At 43.3% G+C, this 26,289-nt stretch overlaps 1 protein-coding gene and 1 long non-coding RNA gene across 4 annotated transcripts in view; one reads left to right on the plus strand and one right to left on the minus strand.

Moving 5' to 3' along the window:
- Nucleotides 1-5,309, minus strand: part of LOC140075273 (uncharacterized) — a 38,866-nt gene extending 33,557 nt beyond the window's left edge. Inside the window, exon 1 of the long non-coding RNA XR_011849380.1 lies at nt 4,831-5,309. This is a non-coding gene — a long non-coding RNA (uncharacterized lncRNA). The remainder of the gene's footprint in view (nt 1-4,830) is intronic.
- Nucleotides 21-26,289, plus strand: part of SLC29A4 (solute carrier family 29 member 4) — a 189,076-nt gene continuing 162,807 nt past the window's right edge. Inside the window, exon 1 of one of the 3 annotated variants that reach the window (XM_072120914.1) lies at nt 21-148. The gene's annotated coding sequence lies outside the window, so the exon portion shown is untranslated. Of the gene's footprint in view, nt 149-4,873; nt 5,079-26,289 lie in introns of those variants that run through there. The other 2 variants (XM_072120913.1, XM_072120912.1) reach the window with 2 other exon arrangements.

The following is a 26,289-nucleotide window of genomic DNA, read 5'->3' on the forward strand; positions in this document are numbered from 1 at the left end:
CAAGTAAGGATTCTGATTACAAGGCAGGATTAAGCGCTTGTATAACTTGAAACGGGCCGTCGCCTCCAGTGGGCTCCTGCTCTGCTCTTCTCTCCCGCAGCAATGTTTTAATGCGATTTTGGAATAAAGACTGAACGTTTTTACATTGGTGAGTGTCAGCTCTTGTTCTACTTAGTAGTGTATGCCATAATTTTTCTGTGGTCTGAGAAAGCTAGAGAATCTCAGTATGTTCTTATGATCTCTTGCCCAACACTTCATCTCCTAAAGAATTTGTCTGAGAACGTACCTGGGATACACTAAAAGGTGCAGTGCCCCTCTTTTATTTCTTCTATTATTTCTTCTATAAACTGAACTTTATCCCCTGTAGTATATAGTCAACCAGCCCCCCTGTAGTAAAAAAAAAAAAGAACACTGTACTCACCTTTCCGACGCTCCCGTAGGTCCTCTTCTTGCTTAGGATCCTCTTTGGGTCCTCTGGTCCTCTTCGTCTAGTTCCGCTCCTCTTCGTGACTTCACTCTCGGCTGGCACACAGAATCTTGTCAGCTGCTTGCGGACGTCATTGTTTGTGAGCTGCAGGCGTCGTGAGAGGAGCCGAAGAGGAGCAGAAGGACCCAAAGAGGCAATGGAGCATCGGAAGAAAGAAGAGGACCTACGGGGTCCGTCGGAAAGGTCAGTACAGTGTTAATTTTTTTATAGACTCAATTATAAGCCGAGTTAGGGGTTTCAGCATAAATTTTGGGCTAAAAAACTGGGCTTATACTTGATGAAATATAAACCCAGAACTATAAAGTGCTACATGCGAAAGTATAATTAAAGCAGAGTTTAACAGTGTATACCGTATTTTTCGTACTATAAGACGCTTCTTACTATAGGACGCACCCCAGATTTAAGCTTCCAAAAAAAAGAAAAATATATTTTACACCAATTAAAATATCCCTGTTGGTCGCACTAAAGCACAGCACACACAGACATACATTTACACACTCAGCACTGCATCATCCATCCACATACACACACAGCTCACCTATACACACTCACTCAGCTCACCTACACACACACACAGCTCACCTATACACACTCATTTCACTTACACACACACAGCTCACCTACATACCTCCCAACATTTGTGAAAGGGAAAGAGGGACAAAATGGCGGCCACGCCCCAAATTTTAGCCATATTATAATAATAAAAATCATCTCAATAAAAAAAAAAATTATCCTCATTGGGATTTGAACCCAGAACCTGCAGTGTCCATGTACAATAATGACACAGTCCCCCAACCCACTGAGCTATAATCTCAGCAATTAACAGGGTGTAGAATTTTGGTAACTAAGAACTATGACTACTGTTACACTGTGACACAGATTTAATGCTTTGGTATATAGAGAGGGATCTTCTCAGAGATTATTGTAATTATTGAGACTATTATTATTATTATTATGGAGATTATTATTATTATTATTATTATTGAGATGATTATTATTATTTTTACTATTATTAATAATCATCTCCATAATAATAAAAATAATAAAATTTATAATAATAATAATAATAGTCTCAATAATTACAATAATAATCTCTGAGAAGATCCCTCTCTATATATCAGTGCATTAGTCTGTGTCACAATGTAACAGTAGCAGATAACACTTCTTAGTTACCAGAAATCCTCAGCTCTGTATCACTGGGCTTATAGCTCAGTTAGTTAAGCTCCTGTCTACAGTGCAGAGGGTCCCAGGTTCGAATCTCAGCCTGGCCAAAACTTTATTTAATTTAATTATATAAATAGCTTGTGTCTGGGGAAGCCCTGGAGACCATATATGGACAGATACTGATCTGACCTGATGACGTGGTCCCTGCTCTGACGCTAAGCCCGACACTTCTCTGAAAAGGGTTCCCTGCCCGATGTCTGCTCTGGGGAACCCTAGGAGATGCAGTGACCATATATGGACAGATGCTGATGACGTGGTCCCTGCTCTCTCCGCTAAGCCTGACACTTCTCTGAAAAGGATTCCCTCCCGATGTCTGTAGAAGCCATTCTGTACTGTGAGTTCAGACTTTCAAAGTATTTACTATGCGGACACAGCGCTGGGACACAGCGGGACCTGGGGGGAGAATCCGTGACAATCTCATAGCTGCCCGTGACGCGGGGCAGAGGTACGAAAAACGGGAAAGTCCCGTCAAAATCGGGACGGTTGGGAGCTATGCCTATACACACACAGCTCACCTATACACACACAGCTCACCTATACACACACACAGCTCACCTATGCACACTCTGCTCAGCTATATATATATATATATATATACACACACACACACACACATACATAAACATACAAACATACATACTACCCCCATTCTCCTTCTTCTTCCCCTGTCCCAGCACTGCATGGCTGTATGAGACCTGTGGTGATGTAAGAATCATGTGATCAGTCACATGATTCTGACATCACCGCAGGTCCTGTACCAGTAGGACATCGGGAGAGCTGAGAGCAGTACGGAGGCTCTCCTCTCTGGGAGATCGGGTGCCGCTCTAATAAATAATATCAAAACATGAAATATAAACCCACAACTATAATGTGCTATGTGCAATAATAAATTAAAGCAAATATGCAAAATTATGGATTCAGCGCTGACAATTGTGGATAAATTTTGTTGTATCCTTTTATGTAACTCTTGAGATATCTGTATCACATAAACTTTAGGGCAGATAAGGGAATAGATGACATTACAAGTCTGACAATTTATAAAATACCTCAAGGTAAACAATGCATGATTCCATGGATCGGTAAATACCCTCCTGGAGCAGGCCCCACATGGAAAAGACTGGCCTTTAGCCTCTCACCTCTTCTTCTAGAACGCACAGGTCGTTCAAAATGGCCATGTGTGAGTTCATCTTTTAAGTTTTTAGGGCGCCGGGCTGTTAAAGGAGGGGTTGGGGGTACAAAGGCTAGTAAGCATTCGTCACTCCACAATATGGTCCAGTTAGTTGCAGGTAATCAAGGAATCATTACTTTCCGATGTGTTTCTGTGGGAAGGGGGAAGGCCTATATACAGGAGGGGCATTCATTTACCCCTGAAGAAGTCTCCATCGGGTGACGATACGCATGGGGTCTGCCCACCACCCCCTCTCTCTGCCCATGCCTCCATGCCATTTTCATGTGGCTACACGAACCTAGTCTGGGAATTTTGCTGCATATATCATATGTGAAACACCAGTCCAGCCATATCCAGAGCTGCTATCATCTATCTACCTTTATATCATCTCAGATGACTACCGTGCTGTCTGTGAGTGGAGTATCAATTTCATAAAGGCAATGGGGGTCATTTACTTACCCGGTCCAGTCGCAATCCCGCGGCGCGTTGTCCGACACTGATTCGGATTCTGACGGGATTCACTAAGGTTGTGCGCCCTATGTCCAGTAGGTGTCGCTGCTGCGCTGAATTCCGCTGGAATTCATCTCCTCTGTCTCGGTGTATGTGAGTGTTATTTTTGCGACACAATTTTTTAAAAAAATTCTGCAGTTTTTCCGAATCTGTCGGGTTTTCCGACGGCCACGCTCCCCGATTTCTGTCGCGTGAAAGCCGGCGCCAACGTGTCACAATCCGATCGCGTGCGCCAGAATCCCTGGGCAATTCGGCACAAAACGGAAAAATACGGGAAACCCTCCGGAAAAACGTGATTCGGACCCTTAGTAAATGTTCCCCAGTATGTTAGGTGATATGAGGTTATATGTGAAGTAATGTGAGGTAATGTTTGAGGTAATATGTTTTAAATTGTGATGCTTACATCATCTGTGATATTCTTAAAGGGGTTATCCGGGTTTAAAAAATTTTTTATGTCCGGGCTGGGGAGGGCTATTTAAACATAATAAACATGTACTTACCTCCTCCGGTGCTGCCGATGTCCCGCGCCGCGGCCCGTCTTCTCAGTGCGCCGGTTAGAGTACAAGAGCGCACAGGGAGCTTCCGGCCGGCCGGAAGCTCCCATGCGCACCATCTCCCAGCGCTTACAACGCTGAGAGATAGCGACGGATGGGAGGAGCCGTCCACAACGCGGACCGGAAGCTCCCTGTGCGCGGCTTCCGTGCCCCTGTTTGTTTACAGGGGCACGGATCGAAGTGACCACGGCGCGGGACATCGGCGGCACCGGAGGAGGTAAGTCCATGTTTATTATGTTTAACTAGCCCTCCCCAGCCCGGCCATAAAAAAATGTTTAAACCCGGATAACCCCTTTAAGATGTGGTCACACGTATCACCAACGCTGCATTTTCCGGTGTGTTGCATTGTTTTAATGAGTTTCTATAGAAATGCATATGCGATCAGGCCCAGTGTGACAAGATATTCCACCGTCCTGACCTTTTTGTTATACATACCGTATATAGGGAATTTATCATACGCTGGAGCTCGTGCCCCGGCATAAGATAAAGGGCACACCGCCAGGAGGCATAGGCCTCTTGATGTATCCACTCTGCCAGGTTCCGACCTTGTGGGGTTTGCATAAAAAACTGCAAACTAATCTGCCTGCAGGTTTATAAAAAGTATGGCAGGAATGCCCCGTGCCTGTCCATTCCACCAGCGGCCACACGTCTCCATAGGGTGGTGTTGGCGCAAAAATAATTGCAATATCTTGCAGCGCGTAACAGACTGCGATTATTTTGGCGCTTTTACTGGCGTAGAAGCACTGATAACAATGTCCCCCATGTATGGATAGTGAGCTGTAGTATTAGCTGCATGTGTGAGTTGACATAAACATACACCACATTAGATAACCTGTTTACTTTACAACATTATAATACATATTTAGGAGCAGCTCCGTTCTACAAACCGCAAGTGGTTGATTTCATGTCTCCAGGCGTCACTGACTGGATAGTGGACGGATCATCCATCTCTCTTATCCTACAGTGACAGCGAGCAGCCGAAGGAGGGCCTGTGCTCTGCAGTGATCTCTCAAGGCAGAATACAAGGAGGCGGGACTGGCAATGCATTCTGTTTTCTGCCGCCCTGTCCTGCTGTGTTGCTCTCAGGAGCAGTGACTGACGTGAATCTTGGCGCTGTCCTTTGTCCTGGACTGGGGTAAGATGATGGCTCTCGACGTCAGCGGGAGAGGCACGTCCCCAGCTCCCTTTTCATCCCCTGAGTTTAGATATTCGAATAGGTTCAAAGTAATACAGGTGTTTGTATGTGACGGTAACAAGCAGCGTCGTGGAGGGGCTGCAGGTGATGGCGCCTGGCATATTGTAGGCTGGATGCGATGGGCTATAGGGTGTTTCCCTTACGGAGTGACGTCTGGCCGCTGTATGGTGTTCTGTGTGCTGTGGATGAATGAGGGGCTGGGGGTGACCCGTATGTATGGGGTGTTACAGGTGTTTCCTGTTGGTTTCTCAGTCTCATGCTCTCATGATTTACCTCAGGTCTGGCTTGCAGAATCCATACAGTACAATGGGATATGCCTTATGTTTTCACTAGAATCTGGACAGCATCAGAGCTGAGAGTATGGGCAAGGATACTCATATACTGTGTTATTGAAGTGCCACATTATAAATGTGGTAAAGTAGCTTCATCTTTACAGTTGTTTCACAGCTGTAGCTTTAGCGAGAACTAGCTTGCAATGGTCAGCGTGCTAAAGTTAAAATGTACAAAGGTTATAACAATAAAATGTATTAGTATTATTAAACTTCAAGGGAGGACATTGCAACTTGTTGACATTATGGAGTAGTGTACACTCTTCTTCTGTGATAAACCAGATAAATATGCAGAAATAAATATTTCTAATTATATTTTAACCCCTTAAGCTCATTTTCACCTTAAAAGGATTTTCCCATTACAGCAAATTAATGTTATTGGTTGGTTATACAATTTTCCAATATACTTTCTGTATTGATTCTTGACAGTTTTCTAGATCTCGGCTTACTTCCCTTGTATTGAAAGCTTCTATCTTTATTTCCTGTGGACAGAAACCTGACCATGGTCACACAGGTGCACAGTTCGTTATAACACACAGCTTTGATTACTCTCCATGGTATAATGAGCTGCGCACCTGTGTGACCATGGTCAGATTTCTGTCCACAGGAAGTAAACATAGAAGCTTTCTATAGCAGGACAGCAAGCAGAGATCTAGAAAACCATGGAGAATTGATACAGAAAGTATATTGGCAAAATGTATAACTTTTCTCATCAAAACATTAAACATTAATTTGCTGAAATGGGAATGCTCCTTTAAGGATCCAGCCAGATTCTTCAAACCTGCCATGTTACATGTTTGAATATTTTTGCAGAATAAAAATGCATTTGGAGAGAAATCACTTGGTTTTGCATCACCATCTTCTGAGTGGCATAACATTTTTCTTTTTTTTGTTAATTAATCCCTTGATGACATAGCCTATTTTGACCTTATGGACACAGCCCCATTTTTCAAAACTGACTTGTCAATTTATATTGTAATAACTTTGGAACACTTTAGCCCCTTAACGCGAAGGCCTTTTTCGTTTTCATTTTTCACTCCCCACCTTCAAAGATCTATAACTTTTTTATTTTCCCATGTAAAGAGCTGTGTGAGCTCTTGTTTTCTGTGTAACAAATTGCAGCTCATAGTGACATTATTTTAAATTCCATGCCTTGTACTGGGAAGCGGGAAAAAAATTTCAAATGCAGTTAAATTGGTAAAAAAACTGCATTTGCGCAATTTTCTTGTGAGCATGGATTTTACAGCTTTTCACTGTGCACCCCAAATGACATGTCTACTTTATTCTTTAGGTCAGTGCGATCACAGGGATACCAAATTTGTACCTCCTGTACAAATTTTTATTTTGCCATCTTCTGGCACCACTAACTTTTTCATACTTCAGTGTATTGAGCTGTGGTTGGTGTCAACTTGTGATGATGTTTTCAGTGCTTCCATTTTTAGGTCTGTACAGCCTTTTGATCATTTTTAAATTTTTTTATATTTTTCAAAATGCCAAAAAATTTCCGACTGATTTTACAGTTTATATTTATATGACTTCTATGGAAAGGGGGGTGAATTAATTTTTTAGGTTTTTTTAATATATTTAACTTTTTTTTAGTTTTTTATTTTACTATTTTTCAGACCCCCTAGGGTACTTTAACCCTAGGTTGTCTGATTGATCCTACCATTTATTGCCATACTACTATATGGCAGTATATGGGGATTTTCCTCCTCATTCATTACAATGTGCGAATGGCACATTGTTATGAATAAGTTAAAACCAGACAGCCTCGGGTTTTCGGAAGACTCAATGCTGTCATGGCAACCGATTGCCGCCCCCCCAATAATGTCACAGGGAGCAGCAATCATTACCAAGCACCGATTGAGGGTGTTACCGTTAAGCGTTTACCGGCTCCGTCCGTTAACCTCCATTCACCCGCAGCCGACGCGTGACGTACTACTTCGTCACGTGTCAGTAAGGAGTTAATATACCAATTTGATTTTGTGACACATTGTACTTCATGTTAGTTGAAACATTTGAGTGATATATTTTCGAATTTAATTATAAAAAGAGGAAAAACTTAAAAGACTTTGAACTCTTATTATTTTTGAACAAATAGTCATACCACACAAAATACTTAGTAAATAACATTAACCATATGTCTGCTTTACGTTGGCAACATTTAATTTTTTTTTTTATATCTGTAGGGTGGTTTATGTTTAGTAGCAATTTTAACCCCTTAGCGCTCCGCGCCGTAGCTTTACTGCGCAGCTTCCCACTATTGGCGCTCAGCGTAGTACAGCTACTGCGCGAGCACATAGTATTTTAGAATTGTCACCACGTTGCGAGACGTGGTGACATTGGGATGAGATTTGGGTGACAGAGGCAGGAGGAGTTCCTGTCTCCGTCACCCGACCAATCAAATCGGCCCCGCCCGTCGATCGCCGTGATTGGCCAGTCAAGTCAAGCTTGACTGGCCAATTACAGTGATTTTGGGCTAAAAAACGTGTTTTTAGCTCCTTCCTCTTCCTCCAGCGGCACCATTTTGGTTTGGTATCGCTGGAGAGAGGAAAGAGCGTTACTGTGTGCACCAAAATACACTTTTACACTATAAATAGTGTTCTGATCCCTATTGTTCCCTACAAATCCCTATCCCTATCTGTTTTTTCCTGTGTCCTGTGTGTTCCCTGTGTGATCGCCTTGTGTGATCCCACGTGTCTTCCGTTTTTCCCTGTCTGTCCCTTCTGAACCCAAACGCACTTTTCAGTGCGCTGTGTTAGCGTTGTTCTGCACTGGACGCACTTTTCAGTGCGCCGTGTGAATAGCACTGCATAGTATCTTTAGCGGCAGTTAGTTTGTCTTAGGGCAAGCTAGGTGCATTTGTAGCGCCTTTTTGCGCGGTGCACATAGGGTTTTTTTCGGTGCCTGGTAATATCCAGAGTGCTGTAGGTGTACCCGTAGTTGGGTGCACGTAGCTATTTTTTGTGTGTGCCATCTGTGCGGCTTGTCCGTGTGGTTTTGTGTGCATTATCTTTTTTTTTGTGTGCTATCTGTGCGGCTTGTCCGTGTAGTTTAGTGCACATTATTTTTTGTGTGTGCCATCTGTGCGGCTTGTCCGTGTAGTTTGGTGTGCATTATTTTTTGTGTCTGCCATCTGTGCGGCTTGTCCGTGTAGTTTGGTGTGCATTATTTTTTGTGTGTGCCATCTGTGCGGCTTGTCCGTGTAGTTTGGTGTGCATTACTTTTTTTTTTTGTGTGCTATCTGTGTGGCTTGTCCGTGTAGTTTAGTGCGCATTATGTTTTTTGTGTGCTATCTGTGTGGCTTGTCCGTGTAGTTTAGTGCGCATTATGTTTTTTGTGTGCTATCTGTGTGGCTTGTCCGTGTAGTTTAGTGCGCATTATCTTTTTTTTGTGTGTGCCATCTGTGCGGCTTGTCCGTGTAGTTTATTGTGCATTATCTTTTTTTTTTTTTTTGTGTGCCTGCTAGACAGTTTATCCGTGTAGTTTGGTGCATATTATCTAATTTTTCTAGTTCTCTATTTTTTTTGTGTGCAATGTCTCAGAAGACGTACACCGTGTTGGAGGCATATAACATGCTTGCCTCTGACACCGAGTCAGCTAGTGGGGATGATGGTCCCTTTTACCTATCATCATCCTCCTGCTCATCTTCTAGTGACCTGGAAGGACCCCCAAGAAGGCGCCGTAGGGTTCCAAGGACTTCTGCGATTGAAGTGCCTGGGACTTCTGTAGGAGAAGTGTCTGGGACTTCTGCAGGAGAAGCGTCTGGGGCTTCCACTGACCCCACATGGGTAGCCCCAGATAATTATACCCCTCAGGTCCCTGACTTTTTGGGCCATCCTGGAATTAAATTTGACATGGCAGGGCTGTGTCACTGCAGCAGAGATGCACAAGTATTGGGGCATAATACTCCTTATGGGGATAGTAAAGAAGCCTTCAATCAGGGACTACTGGAGCACAGATATACTGTACCACACCCCCATGTTCCACATGGCAATGAGCAGGATGTGCTTTGAAGCCATCCATAAGTTTTTGCACTACACTGACAACACACAGTGCCCACCCAGACCCCAGTTATGACCACAGTTATGATCGGTTATTTAAGGTCAGGCCCATATTAGATCATTTTAGTGCCAAGTTTGCCCAGGCATATACTCCCGCCAAACATGTGAGCATAGACGAGTCCCTGTTACAATTCAAAGGGAGACTTCAATTCCGCCAGTACCTGCCCAATAAGAGGGCAAGGTATGGTGTGAAAATGTATAAGCTGTGCGAAAGTACATCAGGGTACACATACAAGTTCAGGGTATATGAAGGGAAGGACTCCACTATAGTGCCCCCAGAATGCCCCCCCTTCCTGGGTGTTACAGGGAAGATAGTGTGGGATTTAGTGCACCCACTGCTGGACCAGGGCTACCACCTCTACCTGGACAATTTCTACACCAGCACCACCCTGTTCAAGTGCCTCACTTCCAGAAATACTGCGGCATGCGGCACTGTACGCAGAAATCAGAGAGGTCTCCCTAAGTCGCTGCTTGGGCAAAAACTTAAAAGGCACGAAAGCAGGGCACTATGCAGCGACTCTGTATTGTGTGTTAAGTACAAGGACAAGAGAGAGGTCCTTGTATTAACCACAATACATGAGCACACCACCACCCCTGTCCCAGTACGAGGTGCCAGTACAGAAACCCCCAAGCCAGACTGTATTTTAGATTATAATAAATACATGGGAGGGGTGGACTTGTCTGACCAGGTGCTTCAGCCGTACAATGCCATGCGGAAGTCGAGGGTGTGGTACAAGAAGCTGGCCGTGCACATCATGCAGATGGCATTGTATAATGCTTATGTGCCGCATCGATATGCCGGCCAGAGGGGAACTTTCCTGGAATTTCAAGAGGTGGTAATAAAGTACTTTCTTTTTGGAGACCAGGAAGGGGGCACATCTGCTAGCACATCTGGAAGTGAGGCCACATCACGGATTGTACCAGGGCAGCACTTTCCAGGAGTAGTTCCCCAAACAGCCAGCAAGTGAAGGTCACAAAAGAGGTGCAGGGTGTGCTCCAAAAATGGCATTCGGAAGGACACCATTCATCACTGTGAGACATGCCCAGAAAAACCAGGGTTATGTATGAAAGATTGCTTCCGAATTTATCATACATCCCTGGATTTTTAGAGTACCCTGTTGTTACCCTGGCGCACAGCTTATACATCATGCCGCATGCCGCACCTTCCCTTCTAAGCCCTGCCATGTGCCCAGCCTGTAGATTACCCGTATGCTTTACCCGGGAAAACATGCATCATGATTTTTAGGGTGTTTGTCTCTCATGGCAGCAGCTGGGCACAAAATGACATAATGGATATTTTTTACTATGCACTATCCATTTTGCACTTTTTCAGGGGTCCACCTGTGGGGTTAAAATGCTAACTATACCCCTAGATTAATTCATGGAGGGGTGTAGTTTCCAAAATAGGGTCAGTTCTTAGGGGTTTCTACTGTACTGGCCCCAATTGGCATCTACAAATCTTTCATGATGCCAAAAAGAAAAAAAAAAAGTACAATGTCTGTGCTCCAACAAGTTATTCCCTTTTGAGCCCTGCCGTGTCTCCATCCTACAGATTATTGCCCCCTATGGGGTATTGCCCTAACCGGGGTAACCCGCAGAATGATTTTTGATGTGTTTTTCCCCAGTGGCATGAGTTGGGCAAAATACTTTTGTCACTACAATGGCATATTTGATAAATTGCAATACAATTGTTTCTCTGCAATACTCACTTTGTATTACATTTTAGCCAGCACCTTAGGGGTTAAAATGCTCATACAAGCCTACATACATTCTTTGAGGGGTGCCCTTTCCAAAATGGGTTCACTACTTGGGGGTTTCTATTGTACTGGTACCTCGGGGGTACCCCCCATTACCAATCTAGTGAAAACAGAGCTTGAAAACCTAAATTGTTCTTCTTTCTTCCTGACCCCTGCCGTGTGCCCAGCCTGTAAATTATTGGCACATGTGTGGTATTGCCGTACTCGGGACAACCCGCAGAATGATTTTTGGGGTGTTTGTCTAAAGTGGCATGGGTTGGGCACCGTATATGAGGCACTAAAATGACATTTTTGAGATAAAAACGCAATTTTTACTCTGCACCATTTACTTTGCATTCAATTTTGACCAGCGTCTTGGGGGTTAAAATGCTCACCAAACCACCGATAAATTCTTTGAGGGGTCTAGTTTCCGAAATGGTATCATTTATTGGGGGTTTCTATTGCACTGGCACCTCACAGGCCCTGCCAACATGACATGGCACTCCAAATCCAAACGTGTGAAAACGGATCTGGAAAATCAAAATTTCACTCCTTCCGTTCTCATCCCTGCTGTGTGCCCAGTCTGTAAATTATTGGCACATGTGGGGTATTGCCGTACTTGGGACAACCAGCAGAATGATTTTTGGGGTGTTTGTTTAAAGTGGCATGGGTTGGGCACAGTATATGAGGCACTAAATTGACATTTTTGAGATAAAAACGCAATTTTTACTCTGCACCATTTACTTTGCATTCAATTTTGACTAGTGTCTTGGGGGTTAAAATGCTCACCAAACCACCGATAAATTATTTGAGGGGTCTAGTTTCCGAAATGGTGACATTTTTGGGGGTTTTCTATTGTACTTTTACTTCAGGGGCTCTTCAATTACACTGTGGCACCACAAAATATTTGCAGCCAAATTGGCCATCCAAATTCCCAGTATCGCTAATTCTGTTCTGGACATCGCTGTGCGGGGAAACAGCAGCTGACATCCACATGTCTGGTATTACCATACTCGGAAGAAGCAGGGCAAGAAATTAGGAATTAGGAATTTACCTCAAATTCCTCCTGAATGTATCCATTTTAGGGCTAAATTAGAAAGATTGAAATCAAAAATAGAAATTTCCAAATTTCCAATCCATTTTCATATGCTTCCGGAAAAATAATTAAAGGGTTAACAGACTTCTTAAATGCTGATTTGAATAGGTTGAGATGTTAGGTTCAAGTGTTACTTGTGGGGGTATATAGTACATACGCCTTTATAGAGCACTTCCAAACTGAATTGATCACCAAAAAGTTCACATTTTTCAAATTTCAAGAAAATCTGAGAAGTTGCTACTAAAACTTCAAACCTTCTCACATCCATAAAAAAAATGGAAACTTAAAACAAATAATGGATATAAAAAGAAGACCAATGGCAAAAGGTTTCTATCAAAAAAAATTTGTGGTATCACTTTTTGTCTAAAAAGTATAACATTTGAAACTTTGAAAATAGTCATTTTTTTAAAATTTTTCCTAAATTTTTGAATTTTTACCCCCCAAAAAAGGAACGGATCACCGAAATGACACTACTAACATAAACTACAATGTCTCACGAGAAAACAATCTCAAAATCACAGAGATATCTTAAAGCGTTGAAAAGTTATTACGACAGGAAGAGACACTAGTCAAATGTAAAAAAAAAGTACCGAGCCTTAACGTGCAAACAGGCTGCGTCCTTAAGGGGTTAAGGACCAGGCCCTTTTTCGTTTTTTGCGTCATTATTTTTCACTCCCCACCATCAAAAATCTATAACTTTTTTATTTTTCCATGTAAAGAGCTGTGTATGGGTTTATTTTCTGCGTAACAAATTGCACTTCGTAGTGGTATTATTCAATATTTTATGCCGTGTACTGGGAAGCGGCAAAAAAATTCTAAATGCAGTTAAAATGATGAAACAACACATTTGCACCATTTCTTGTGGGCTTGGTTTTTACAGCTTTTACTGTGCGCCCAAAATGATAGGTCTACTTCATTCATTGGGTCAATACGATCAAGGGGATGCCACATTTGTATAGGTTTTATAATGTTTTCATACATTACAAAAATTAAAACCTGTACAAAAAAAATTCTTCATTTTGCTATCTTCTTGTGCTAATAACTTTTTCATACTTTAGTGTACAGAGCTTTGTGTGGTGGGATTTTTTGCAACTTTGATGACATTTTCAATGCTTCTATTTTTAGGACTGTACGACCTTTTGATCACTTTTTATAGAATTTTTTCTATTTTTCAAAATGGCAAAAAAATGCCATTTGCGACTTTGGGCACTATTTTCCGTTCGAGGTTAAACGCAGTGAAAAACCGTTATTATATTTTGATGGATCTGGCATTTTCGGACGCGGTGGTACCTAATGTGTTTATGATTATTACTGTTTATTTATATTTGTATCAGTTCTAGGGAAAGGGGGGGTGATTAGAATTATTATTTATTTATTTTTTTTACTATTTTCCAGAATCCTAGGGTACTTTAACCCTAGGATGTCTGTTTGATCCTAACATATACTGCCATACTTCAGTATGGCAGTATATGGGGTTTTGCACACCATCTATTACAATGTGCAAATCGCACATTGTAATAGATAGCCTAGATTGTGATAGCCTCGGATCTTTGTGTGACCCGAGGCTGTCATGGCAACAGTTCGCTGCTCCCTGATGATGTCACAGGGAGCGTCGATCGGAGCCAAGATGGTGCCCACACACCGCCAGCTCTTTAATGCCGCTGGCAAAGCCGATTAAAGGGTTAACACCCGCGTCGGGCGTTTGCTTCATTGTGAAGCAAACGCCCGATGAGTATGAAGAGGGCTCAGCCCGTGCACAACAAGATGTAAGGGTACGTCTTATTGCGCTATGGGGTTAAAGAAAATTTCCAAATTCATTTTATTAAGGGCAATTTCATTTCTCAAGTAATTTTAATGGACCTAAACAACAGAAAACATGCATAAATTACCCCATTTAAGAAACTACACCTCTTAGACTATTCAAAAGGGCTTTTAGGAGCTTTATTAACCATTTAGGTTTTCTTCAAAGTTAAATCAAAATGAAGAGGGGAACACAAAGGGGCGAGGTATGCAACTGGGCAGTGAAAGGGTTAATTTTATGTGGTGTGTAAGTGATTCATACAAGTGATTCAGTGGTCACTGTAGGCATCTGATTCTCCCAGGAGAATGAGGAGATTGGATACTGGTTCTGGAAGTTCAGCCAGGAAAATTCTGCTTTTTGCTGTGATTTGTCAGTCTGCACTAACTGACCAATCACAGCAATCGCCTTGGTAGGGACTTCTATATCTCCCCTGACATGTTGCTGAGAGCCTTGGCTCTCAGAAACCATTAGACCTTTGAACCTGTCACCATGCGTTTTGTCAGGGTGACAGACTGAAGCCATTACGTTCTATGTTAGGGAACGTCATGGTGGCTTAAAGGGGTTTTCCCACGAAAGAAAATTCTCAAATCTCAGCCCCAATTCTCAATTCTTAGCCTCTCTAAGCAGACACATTTGGGGCTTATTTACTAAGGGTCGGATTTTAGAAATTATCCGGATTTGCGCCGCTGTGACAGGTATTTAACTGGAGAGTGTTTCGCATTTGCTTAGGCTTTCATGCGATAGAAATCGGGGGGCTGAGCGTGGGATTTAATATCCAAATTGTGTCGCAACCAATGCACTTACATGCACCGGGAAGAAGAAGGTAAACTCCGGCAGACTTGAGCGGGCAAGCGACAGATGCAGGATATCGGGCGCACAATCTTTGTGAATTACGTCACAGTGCATTGGAGTCGCACAACGCACACAGGTAAGTAAATGTCCCCCATTATGATACACCTAGCTCTGTGGGGTGACAATGAGGTTAGATAATCCAAATTTTGTAATCTGTCAGTGTATTCTAATCCCCCATTCCCCTAATAATCCTGGTTGCTCTCCTCTGCAGCCGTTCCAGCTTTACTATATCCTTTTTATACACTGGTGCCCAAAACTGTACACAATATTCCATGTGTGGTCTGACCAGGGATTTGTATAAGGGCAAAACTATGTCCTTATCTTGATAATTTATTCCTCTCTTGATACATCCCATAATTTTACTTGCTTTAGCAGCAGCCGCCTGGCTCTGGTCACTAAAATTAAGTTTACCAGCCACCAATACCCCCAAGTCCTTTTCAGCTCCTGTTTTACCAAGTAATTGACTGTTTAGAACATAATTATACTTTTTGTTTCCACGGCCCAAGTGCATAACTTTACATTTATCTACATTAAACCTCATCAACCATTTCTCTGCCCACTCCTCAAGCTTCCACAAATCCCTCTGTAATGCTAAACCTCAGTATTTATTACTTTACACAGTTTAGTATCATCTGCAAATATTGAAACTTGACCGTGTAAACCCACTACAAGGTCACTAATAAAAATATTAAAGAGAAGTGGCCCCAATTCTGACCCCTGTGGCACTCCACTGGTAACGTCAACCCAATCTGAGAATGTGCCATTAATGACCACCCTCTGTTTTCTATCACTAAGCCAATAACTTACCCAAATACACAGATTTTACCCTAGTCCCAGCAGTCTCATTTTATATACCAATCTTTTATGCGGCACAGTGTCAAATGCCTTTGTAAAATCCAGATATACAACACCCACAGCGTCCCCCAGATCCAGTCTGGAGCTTACCTCCTTGTAGAAACCAATGAGATTAGTCTGACAGGACCGATCTCTCATAAACCCATGCTGACGCTGGGTTATAAGGTTGTGCACAGTGAGATACTCCAGGATAGCATCTTTAACAAACCCCTCAAATATTTTCCCCACCACAGAAGTTAAACTCACATGTCTAAAGTTTTCAGGATCGCTTTTTGATCCTTTTTTGTTTTGATCCTTTTTGTATATTGGTACCACATTTGCTATGCGCCAGTCCTGTGGAATATAACCAGTCCACAGTGTATCTTCAAATATTAAACATAATGGTCTGTCTATCACGGTACATAGTTCATGTAGAACCTGGGGGTGTGTGCTATCTGGCCCTCGTGATTTATCTATCTTAGTAGTTGTGAGGCGGCGCCGTACCTCTTCCTTGGTTAAACTGTTAACATGACCCCCATGTTTTTCCTAAGAGGGCCAACACTCTCCATTTTTAGTATCTTATCATTTATATACTTGAAAAATAATATGGTATTATTTTTGTTCTCCCTGGCAATATTTCTCTCACTCTCTATTTTTGCAGGCCTTTTCTGCTTTTTACAGGATTTATTTTTCTCTCTCTAATCCTGTAATGCCTCATAGCTACCTTTACATTGTAGCACCTTTAACGCCTTATCTTTCTCGCTTATTGCTTTCCTTACAAGACTGTTTCTCACAAGACTTTTATAGAATATATGAGAAAAAGTCCCATTTTTTTGGGGGGGAGGGGGCTTTTGTCTCCGAGAACATTGTCCTAGTCTATGCCTTTAAGGCAGTGATGGCGAACCTTTGAGAGACTGAGTGCCCAAACTGCAAACCAAAGCCAACGTTTCTATCGCGATGTGCCAACACAGAAATGTAACCGCATAGTGCCACAATACCACCTTACAGTAAGACAAATAATACTGCCATATCATGATGCCACCTTTACAACCCCATAAATAGCATCATTCTGGTAATAAAGACTATAGAAAGGCCAATGTTACCAATAATATACTATGCTATACAAATATAGCAATGAATATCATATTACTGCCATTCAGTGAGGAATGTTACAGCCATATACTGATTAACATTACCCCCATACAGTGACAGTAGTCCTGAGTAGATGCAGGGACTAGGGGACTGTGATAAGTTAGCTTGCTCATGGACCAAGTATTGCCATCTTTACCCCCTTTTTGTTTTTGCGTTTCCATTTTTTACTCCCCACTGTGAAAGAGCTCTGTGAGGGCTTGTTTTCTGCGTAACAAATTGCACTTCATAGTGACGTTATTTAATATCCAATGCCCTGTACTGGGAAGTGGTAAAAAATTTCAAATGCAGTAAAATCGGTGAAAAAATGCCTTTGTGACATTTTCTTGTAGACTTGGTTTTTACAGCTTCCACTTTGTATCCCAAACAACATGTCTACTTTTTTCTGTGGGTCAGTACAATCACAGGGATAATATATTTATATAGTTTTAATAATGTTTATATACATTTACAAAAAAAAACCCTGTACATTTTGCCATCTTGTGGTGCAAATTTTTTGGCGCAAACTTTTTTCATACTTTGGGGTACCAAGCTGTGTGTACGGTAATTTTTTGTGATATGAGATTATGTTTTCAGTGCTACCATTTTGAGGACAGTACAGCCTTTTGACCACTTTTCATGACACTTTATTATATGTTGCAAAATGGCAAAAAAGTGACATTTTCAACTTTGGATGCTATTTTCCATAATGGGGTTTAACTCATATGTGGTAAATACAAAGAAGGGGCAGGATTAGGGAAACTCATTTGGCAGGGGATTTTTAGGGCAAAATGGTTGCTGTGGGGTGGAGGCACAGGTGGATTAGGGATCACCCATATGACAGCTGTCCGTGGCCACATATACACTTGCCTCTGTCCACAGCACTCATCACCTGCACGACACTGCCAGTGATGCAGCATAGCACATTACATTGTGCGTTACATTGTGCATAGGGTTCTTACTGTGGGGTTGTCCTGGCTTCACTGGATGCCTTGTGCAGGTAATGAGCACGTCAGATACAGGCAAGTATATATGTGGCCACAGACATCTGTCATACTGGGTGATTTGGGACACTAAACCACTAGTATTTATAGTTGGTTTAGTGTCCAAAAGCCATCTGACAGGACCTCTTATCTTATCTTCTTATCTGCTGCTGTAGGCTCCATTCTGTGCCTCACTCCTCATTCTGTTATCCCTAGCTGAAGAGGAGGAGGGGCTGGCACTGTTCGGCTGCTACTGTCTCACTAAGGCAAAACTACTAAGAGCAGAGCCGATCAGCTTCAGGCTGCATTGGGCCAGGATCATTGGAGCTCTCGGCGTTCAACACTATAGAAATGATCGTATTGGTGACGCGAATGAAAATGTGGAGTCCCTATGGGTGGAGATAAGAGGAGGGAAAAAGAATAATAAAATATTACTAGGGGTTTGTTATAAGGCTCCAAATATATTGGAGGCAGCAGAGGAAATGCTGATAAGTGAAATGGATGCGGCTTCAAAGCATGGTGAAGTACTTATCATGGGGGACTTCAATTACGCAGATATTGACTGCAGGTCCTTCAAAGGTAGCAGGTTCTTGTCAACAACAAAAGACAATTACCTGTCGCAGCTAGTCCTGGAGCCAACAAGAAGGGGGGCACTGCTGGACCTTATCCTAACCAACAGACCTGATAGGGTATCAAAACTACAGGTTGGGGGGAACCTGGGAAATAGTGATCATAATATCATTGATTTTGTATTACGCTTTACTAAGAACGTTAGGGAAGGGGCAACCAACACTCTAAACTTCAGGAGGGCAAACTTTCAGCAACTAAGGGAAGACCTTAAAGGCATAGACTGGGATAATTTTCTCAAAGACAAAAGCCCCCCCCCAAAATGGGACTTTTTTCTCATATATTCTGAAAAAGTCCTGTGAGAAACGCATACCTTATGGGAAAAAGCATAAGAGGAACAAGAAAAAGCCTATGTGGCTAACTAGTCTTGTAAGGAAAGCAATAAGCAAGAAAGATAAGGCGTTTAAGGTGCTAAAACGTGAAGGTAGCGTTGAGGCATTACAGGATTATAGAGAGAAAAATAAATCCTGTAAAAAGCAGATAAAGGCCGCAAAAATAAAGACTGAGAGAAATATTGCCAGGGAGAGCAAAAATAATCCCAAATTATTTTTCAAGTATATAAATGATAAGAAACTAAAAACAGAGAGTGTGGGTCCCCTTAGAAATAACATGGGGGTCATGGTGGAAGGAGATGAGGAAAGGGCCAATCTACTGAATGTCGCCTTCTCAACTGTCTTTACTCAGGAAAATCCCCTGGTGGAAGACACAATGAGGAATAATGTAAATTCTTTTTGGATGTCAACAGTTTAACCCAGGAAGAGGTACGGTGCCGCCTCGCAACCACTTAGATAGATAAATCTCCGGGGCCAGATGGCATACACCCCCGGGTTCTGCATGAACTATGTACCATGATAGACAGACCGTTATTTTTAATATTTGAAGATTCACTGAGGACTGGTTATGTTCCACAGGACTGGCGCCTAGCAAAAGTGGTACCAATATACAAAAAAGGATCAAATAGTGATTGTGGAAACTACAGACCCGTGAGTCTAACTGCTGTGGTGGGGAAAATATTTGAGGGGTTTGTTAGAGATGCTATCCTGGAGTATCTCACTGTGCACAACCTTATAACCCAGCGTCAGCATGGGTTTATGAGAGATCGGTCCTGTGAGACTAATCTCATTGGTTTCTACGGGGAGGTAAGTTCAAGACTGGATCTGGGGGACGCTGTGGATGTTGTATATCTGGACTTTTCAAAGGCATTTGACACCGTGCCACATAAAAGGTTGGTATATAAAATGAGACTGCTGGGAATAGGAGAAAATCTGTGTATTTGTGTAATTAATTGGCTTAGTGATAGAAAACAGAGGGTGGTCATTAATGGCACATTCTCAGATTGGGTTGACGTTACCAGTGGAGTGCCACAGGGGTCAGTATTGGGGCCACTTCTTTTTAATATTTTTATTAATGACCTTGTAGTGGGTTTACACATTCAAGTTTCAATATTTGCAGATGATACTAAGGTGTAAAGTAATAAATACTGAGGTCGATAGTTTAGCATTACAGAGGGATTTGTGGAAGCTTGAGGAGTGGGCAAAGAAATGGTTGATGAAGTTTAATGTAGATAAATGTATAGTTATGCACTTGGGCCATGGAAACAAAAAGTATAATTATGTTCTAAACGGTCAATTACTGGAGCTGAAAGGACTTGGGGGTATTGGTGGATGGTAAACTTAATTTTAGTGACCAGAGCCAGGCGACTGCTGCTAAAGCAAATAAAATTATGGGATGTATCAAGAGAGGAATAGATTCTCATGATAAAGACATAGGGGGTCATTTACTAAGGGCCCAATTCACGTTTTCCCAAATATTCCCTGAATTCCCTGAATATACCCAGATTTTCCCTGAATTGCCTCAAGATTTTGGCGCACGCGATCGGTTTGTGGCGCATCGGCGCTGGCATGCACGCGACGGAAATCGGGGGGCGTGGCCGAACGGTAACCCGACGGATTTGGAAAAACCGCCGCATTTAAAAAAAAAATTTGGTTGCACGGGCCATACTCACATGCACCACGATGAAGACGATGAACTCCGGGGCACCTCGGCGGACTTCGGCGCAGCAGCGCCACCTGGTGGACATTGGGCACAGGACCTTCATGAATCACCGGAAGACGCGAATGGACCGGGTAAGTAAATGTGCCCCATAGTTTTGCCCTTATACAAATCCCTGGTCAGACCACACATGGAATACTGTGTACAGTTTTGGGCACCAGTGTATAAAAAGGATATAGTAGAGCTGGAACGGGTGCAGAGGAGAGCAACCAGGATTATTAGAGGAATGGGGGGATTAGAATACAATGACAGTGTCAGGATCAGTGGATCCTCTGGTCCTCCGCGGGAGATGGAACTAGCCGACACCTGGGACCGGAGCCCAAGCGGCACCTGGTTTTCACCAGAGCCCGCCGCAAAGCGGGTTGGACTTGCTGCGGCAGGATACCACCAGGTCGTTCCACAGGTGCGACCAGCCCGCGGTGGCAGCCGAGGTCGAGGTACCTTAGCGGATGACAGTCTCGTAGTCAGGTCCAGGCACAGGGTTAGGGCAGGCGGCAGAGATGCAACGTCAAGTCGGAGGTCAGCAACGGGAGGTCCAGGCAGGTGGGAGCGGGAACACAGGCACATGGAACACAGCAACAGGGAGGAACTCGGGTACCACGGCAACACAGGACTCAGGAGCGGGAACACACAGGAATACACAGGAACGCAGGAATACACAGGAACGCAGGAATACACAGGAACGCAGGAATAATCGCTTCAAAGCTTTCTCTTAGGCTGTGAGGCACAAACATCTGGCAAGGGTTACAGGAAGAGGCAGGGTTATGAAGAATTGGGCAATATGGCCAGCGCCAATTAATGGCGCGCTGGCCCTTTAAATTTGGAGAAGTTGTCGCGCGCACGCCTTAGCAGTCGGGGACACGCGCGCACAGCGGAGGGGAACGAGCCAGGAGCCGGGACGGGTGAGATGCGCTGGCAGGGGCAGGGCAGCACGGGTGAGCCCGCGACCTGCGATGCGGGACCACCCGTGACAGACAGATTACAAAATTTGGGATTATTCAGTTTAGAAAAAAGACTACTGAGGGGAGACCTCGTTACAATGTACAAATTCCTGAATGGACAGTACAAGGATCTCTCCAAAGATCTTTTTATACCTAGGCCTGTGACCAGGACAAGGGGGCATCCTCTGCGCCTAGAGGAGAGGCGATTTTACCATCAACATAGACAAAGGTTCTTTACTGTACGAGCAGTGAGACTGTGGAACTCTCTGCCGCAGGAGGTTGTTATGGCGGACTCTATGTACATGTTCAAGAGAGGCCTGGATGCCTTTCTGGAGAGAAAAAATATCACGGGCTATGGGGATAAAACATTTATTTAATTCTTAAAGGTTGGACTTGATGGACTTGCATCTTTTTCCAGCCTTATATACTATGATACTATGAATGAGGTTACCAAACCAATTTAGTGCTTCAGTAAGTCAGTAAAAAATAGTTAGGAGTATTCAAATCAAGCAAATGATAAGGGTACCCATACTTTTGCACCTGTCAAATTTTGTTTTAATGCATATTGCACATTTTCTTTAAGTACAATAAACCTCATTTCAAACCTGAAATATTACTGTGTCCATCAGTTATTAGCTATATCAAACCGAAATAGCTGTTGATATATAGAAATAGAGTGTATGGGGGATATTTATCATACGCTGGCGCTCGTGCAGGGCCTGGCGTAGAAAAAAACGCAGCCGGCGACTTTTCACCTATGAAAAGTCGCCGGCAGCAGCGAGTGCGCAGGCGCGGGGACAGTAACGCCCCGCGCCGGCCCACTCCTGCCCGGCCGCGCCGGCCCACTCCTGCCCGGCTGGCGTGAAGGTGGCGGATTGAGGAAAATAATCGCAAAATCTAGCAATAAGCTAGCATTTGCGATTATTTCAGGGCCTCTGCGCCACTGGCGGTGCACAGAGGTCCTGATAAATATGCCCCTATATGTGTATGTATGTATGTCCGCTACAGGAATCTGTACCGTCATGTTTGCTAAATTTTTTACTCTCTGTGACTCAGGAAACGTCATAGACTCCGTTTTTCAGTGGAAATTTTCAACCCGTGCTTTACAAAATCCACTTATTAACCCCTTACTGATAGTAGCCGGTAAGTCTTTGCTGCATATTGGTGTTATCCCCAGGATCATCGCAGGCAAAGCTGCCAGCGGCTTCAAAAAGCTGTGACGTCATCGGGGAGTGGTCGATCCGTCGCCATGACAGCCTCGGGTCTTCAGAAGCCTCATTTTAACCCATTGATTTCAATGTGTGCTTATTGCACATTGAAATGAATGAGGAGGAAAATCCCCATATACTGCCAAACTGTAGTATGGCAGTATATGGTAGGATTGATCAGACAACCTAGGGTTAAAGAACCCTAGGGAGTCTGAAAAATAGTAAAAATAAAAAAAGTAAAAAATAAAAAAAAATATAAAAACATAAAAATTCTAATCACCCCCTTTCCCTAGAACTGATATAAATATAAACAGTAAAAATCATAAACACATTAGGAATCGCTGCGTCCTAAAATGCCCGATCTATCAAAATATGATAAAGTTTTGTCACTGTGGACAATAGACCCAAAGTCGAAAGTGGCATTTTTTTACCATTTTGAAAAATATAAAAAATTCTATAAAAAGTGATCAGAAGGTCGTACAGTCCTAAAAATAGAAGCACTGAAAATTTCATCAAAAGTTGCACAAATTGACACCACCACCACCACCACAGCTCTGTACACTGAAGTATGAAAAAGTTATTAGTGCCAGAAGATGGCAAAATAAAAAAAAAAAATTGTACAGGTTTTAATTTTTGTAAATGTATGAAAACATTATAAAACCTATACAAATTTGGTATCCCTGTGATTGTTCTGACCCAAAGAATAAAAGACATGTCATTTGGGGTGCACAATGAAAGCCGTAAAATCCAAGCCCTCAAGAAAACTATGCGAATGTGTTTTTTCACCATTTTGTTCTTGCTTCCCAGTACACAGCATGGAATATTAAATACCGACACACTGAAGTGCAATTTGTTACACAGAAAACAAGCTGTCACAGAGTTCTTAATGTGTAAAATTAAAAAAGTTATAGATGTCTGAAGGTGGGGAGAGAAAATGGAAATGAAATAGCAAAAAAGGGCCAGGTCATTAAGGGGTTAACCTCCATATACTGAAGCCATTGTCTGCTGCTGCTGTGGCAGTTGGAAGCTGAGGTGTGATTGGTTGCTATTCTGCCACAGGTCATTAATATGAGCTTTGATTGGTTACTAATGGCAATTAGTATAAGACGCTTATGTCTTAAGTAGTATAAGACGCTTAGGCAAGATGGATAGAGATACAGAGATAGGGGGAGATTTATCAGAAATGTCTGCGGTAAACCTGTTCGAGTTGCCCATGGAAACCAGAGATCAGTTGTCATTTTATAAACAGCTGTGCAAAAATAAAACTTGAGCTTTAATTGATCAGACGGTCACTGAAGGAGACTGCCAGAGACGGACGGTCACTGAAAGAGACTGCCAAAGACAGACAGTCACTGAAAGAGACTGACAGAGAAGGTCAGAGACAGAGACTGCCAAAAAAGTTTATAAAAAAGGGACGGTCAGTGACAGAGACAGTGTGAGATAGTCTATAGTTTGTAGCCACAGCTAATATATATATATATATATATATATATATATATATATATATATATATATATATATATGTGTGTAAAAAATGAGTGGTGGCTCTATTTACCCAAGATCAGCCGGTTTTTATCAGCCTGGAACTTGGTGCGGGCAGAGGCGCCGAAGTAGAGACTGACAGATCGATTTGAGGTCCTGTATCAAATCATGTACCACAGGGACATCTGAGGGAATGGAGAGAGGAAGAGGAGGGCGTGGAAATCGTCCGTAGACAACAAATAAAGGAGCTGTCCCAGCAGACTCAGAGTCCAGGGAGTTATAGGAGAACTCCCCCCAAGGCAACAGATTGGACCAGTCGTCCTGACAGGCAGATACGAAATGGTGGGGATAACAGCCCAAAGTTTTGTTCACCCTTTATACTTGACCATTCGACTGTGGGTGATAAGTGGAGGAAAAGTCCAGATTCACTTGCAGCTGGTTACACAAGGATCGCCAGAATTTAGACACAAACTGGATCCCTCAATCAGAAACGATGTGTTGAGGAAGTCCATGTAACCGGAAGATGTGATGAAAGAACAAACTGGCAAGACGTGGAGCAGACGGAAGACCTGGATGGGGAACAAAATGGGACATCTTGGAAAACAGGTCGGTCACCAACCAGATTACGGAATTGCCAGAGGGAGGCGGGAGGTCCGTGACGAAGTCCACTGCCACGGCGACTGGGTATCGACAACAGCAGCAGCAGGCCAGCCGGTTTAAGGCAAGAAGGCTTATTACAGGCACAAAAAATGCAGGAACCCACGAATTCCTAAGCATCAGGCGCGAACAATGTCCCGAAGTCAATATCCTCTTTTGCAGTGGCGGCCGGACATACTTCTTGCTGGGGGGAAGTTGCCGAAGATCCACCGAAGCAGCAACAACCAGTTGTTCAGGAGGAATAATGTGCCGACTGGCTCTTCTCCAAAGACATCCAAGGCAAGGGAATGGGCATCAGCCATGATATTCTTCTCCGTAAAACAGAAGTGGATCAGAAGGTTGAAACATGAAAAGAAGAGTGACCAAAGGGCTTGCCTAGGGTTGAGACGTTGGGCTGTCTGGAGATACAGGAGATTTTTATGATCTGTATATACGCAGACCGGATGGTGATGGTGATATTGCCATTGTTCCAGGGAAAATTTGATGGGCAGAAGTTCTCTATCTCCTATGGAGTAATTCCTCTCTGAGGGAGAAAAAGTCTTAATGAAAAAGCATCAAGTGAGAGTTCGGGCTTTAGGTCCCTTCTGGGTGAGCACCGCCCCTGCACTTACGGAGGACGCATCAACTTCCAGATGAAAGGGCTTTTCTGAATCAGGTCTATTGAGAACTGGGGGTGAGGCAAGGCGGATTTCAACCCTGAGAAGGTTTCTTCAGCCGCCGAAGACCAGTGGCGGGGATTGGCGCCCTTCTTGGTGAGCGCCACGATGGGAGATACAAGAGTGGAACTTTATTAATCAATGCATGGACAGTGTGGCCCATTCTTCTTGGTCACGAAGAAGAAGCCCGCACCAGCCAGAGAAGAGGACTTATGTATAAACTCTCTCTGCAGATTCTATTGAATATATTCCGACTTTGCTACATCGGGGACTGAAAGAGGGTACACCCATCCCCGGGGAGAAGAAGAACCCGGCAACAGATCCACAGGGCAGTCGTAGGAATGGTATGGTGTCAAAGTCTCTGCGTGCTTCTTGGAGAACACATCAGCAAAGTCCTGATAACATGTTGGTAGAACCTTCAGAGACTTGGAAGTTACGGAGGAAACCAAGACAGGTACCGGTACGAAACTGAATTGCATAGTCACCTACGAACGAGTCCCCTTGGCACAGGTTCAGCAGTGCAGTCTCAACTGAGGAGGCTCAAGCAGGTTCCTCAAAAAAGGACCGGAATTTCGCCAGGGATGCAGGGAGAGTATCCGTGACCGGATCGTCTCTGTCCCTGAGTGGGGTAGCCCGATGAGGAGGCTGATGAAGAATGCCACCTTGGACCGTTCTGTGACAGAGACCGCATAAGTTCAATATGCA

Source organism: Engystomops pustulosus, chromosome 8, assembly GCF_040894005.1.
Source record: "Engystomops pustulosus chromosome 8, aEngPut4.maternal, whole genome shotgun sequence".
NCBI lineage: Eukaryota > Metazoa > Chordata > Amphibia > Anura > Leptodactylidae > Engystomops > Engystomops pustulosus.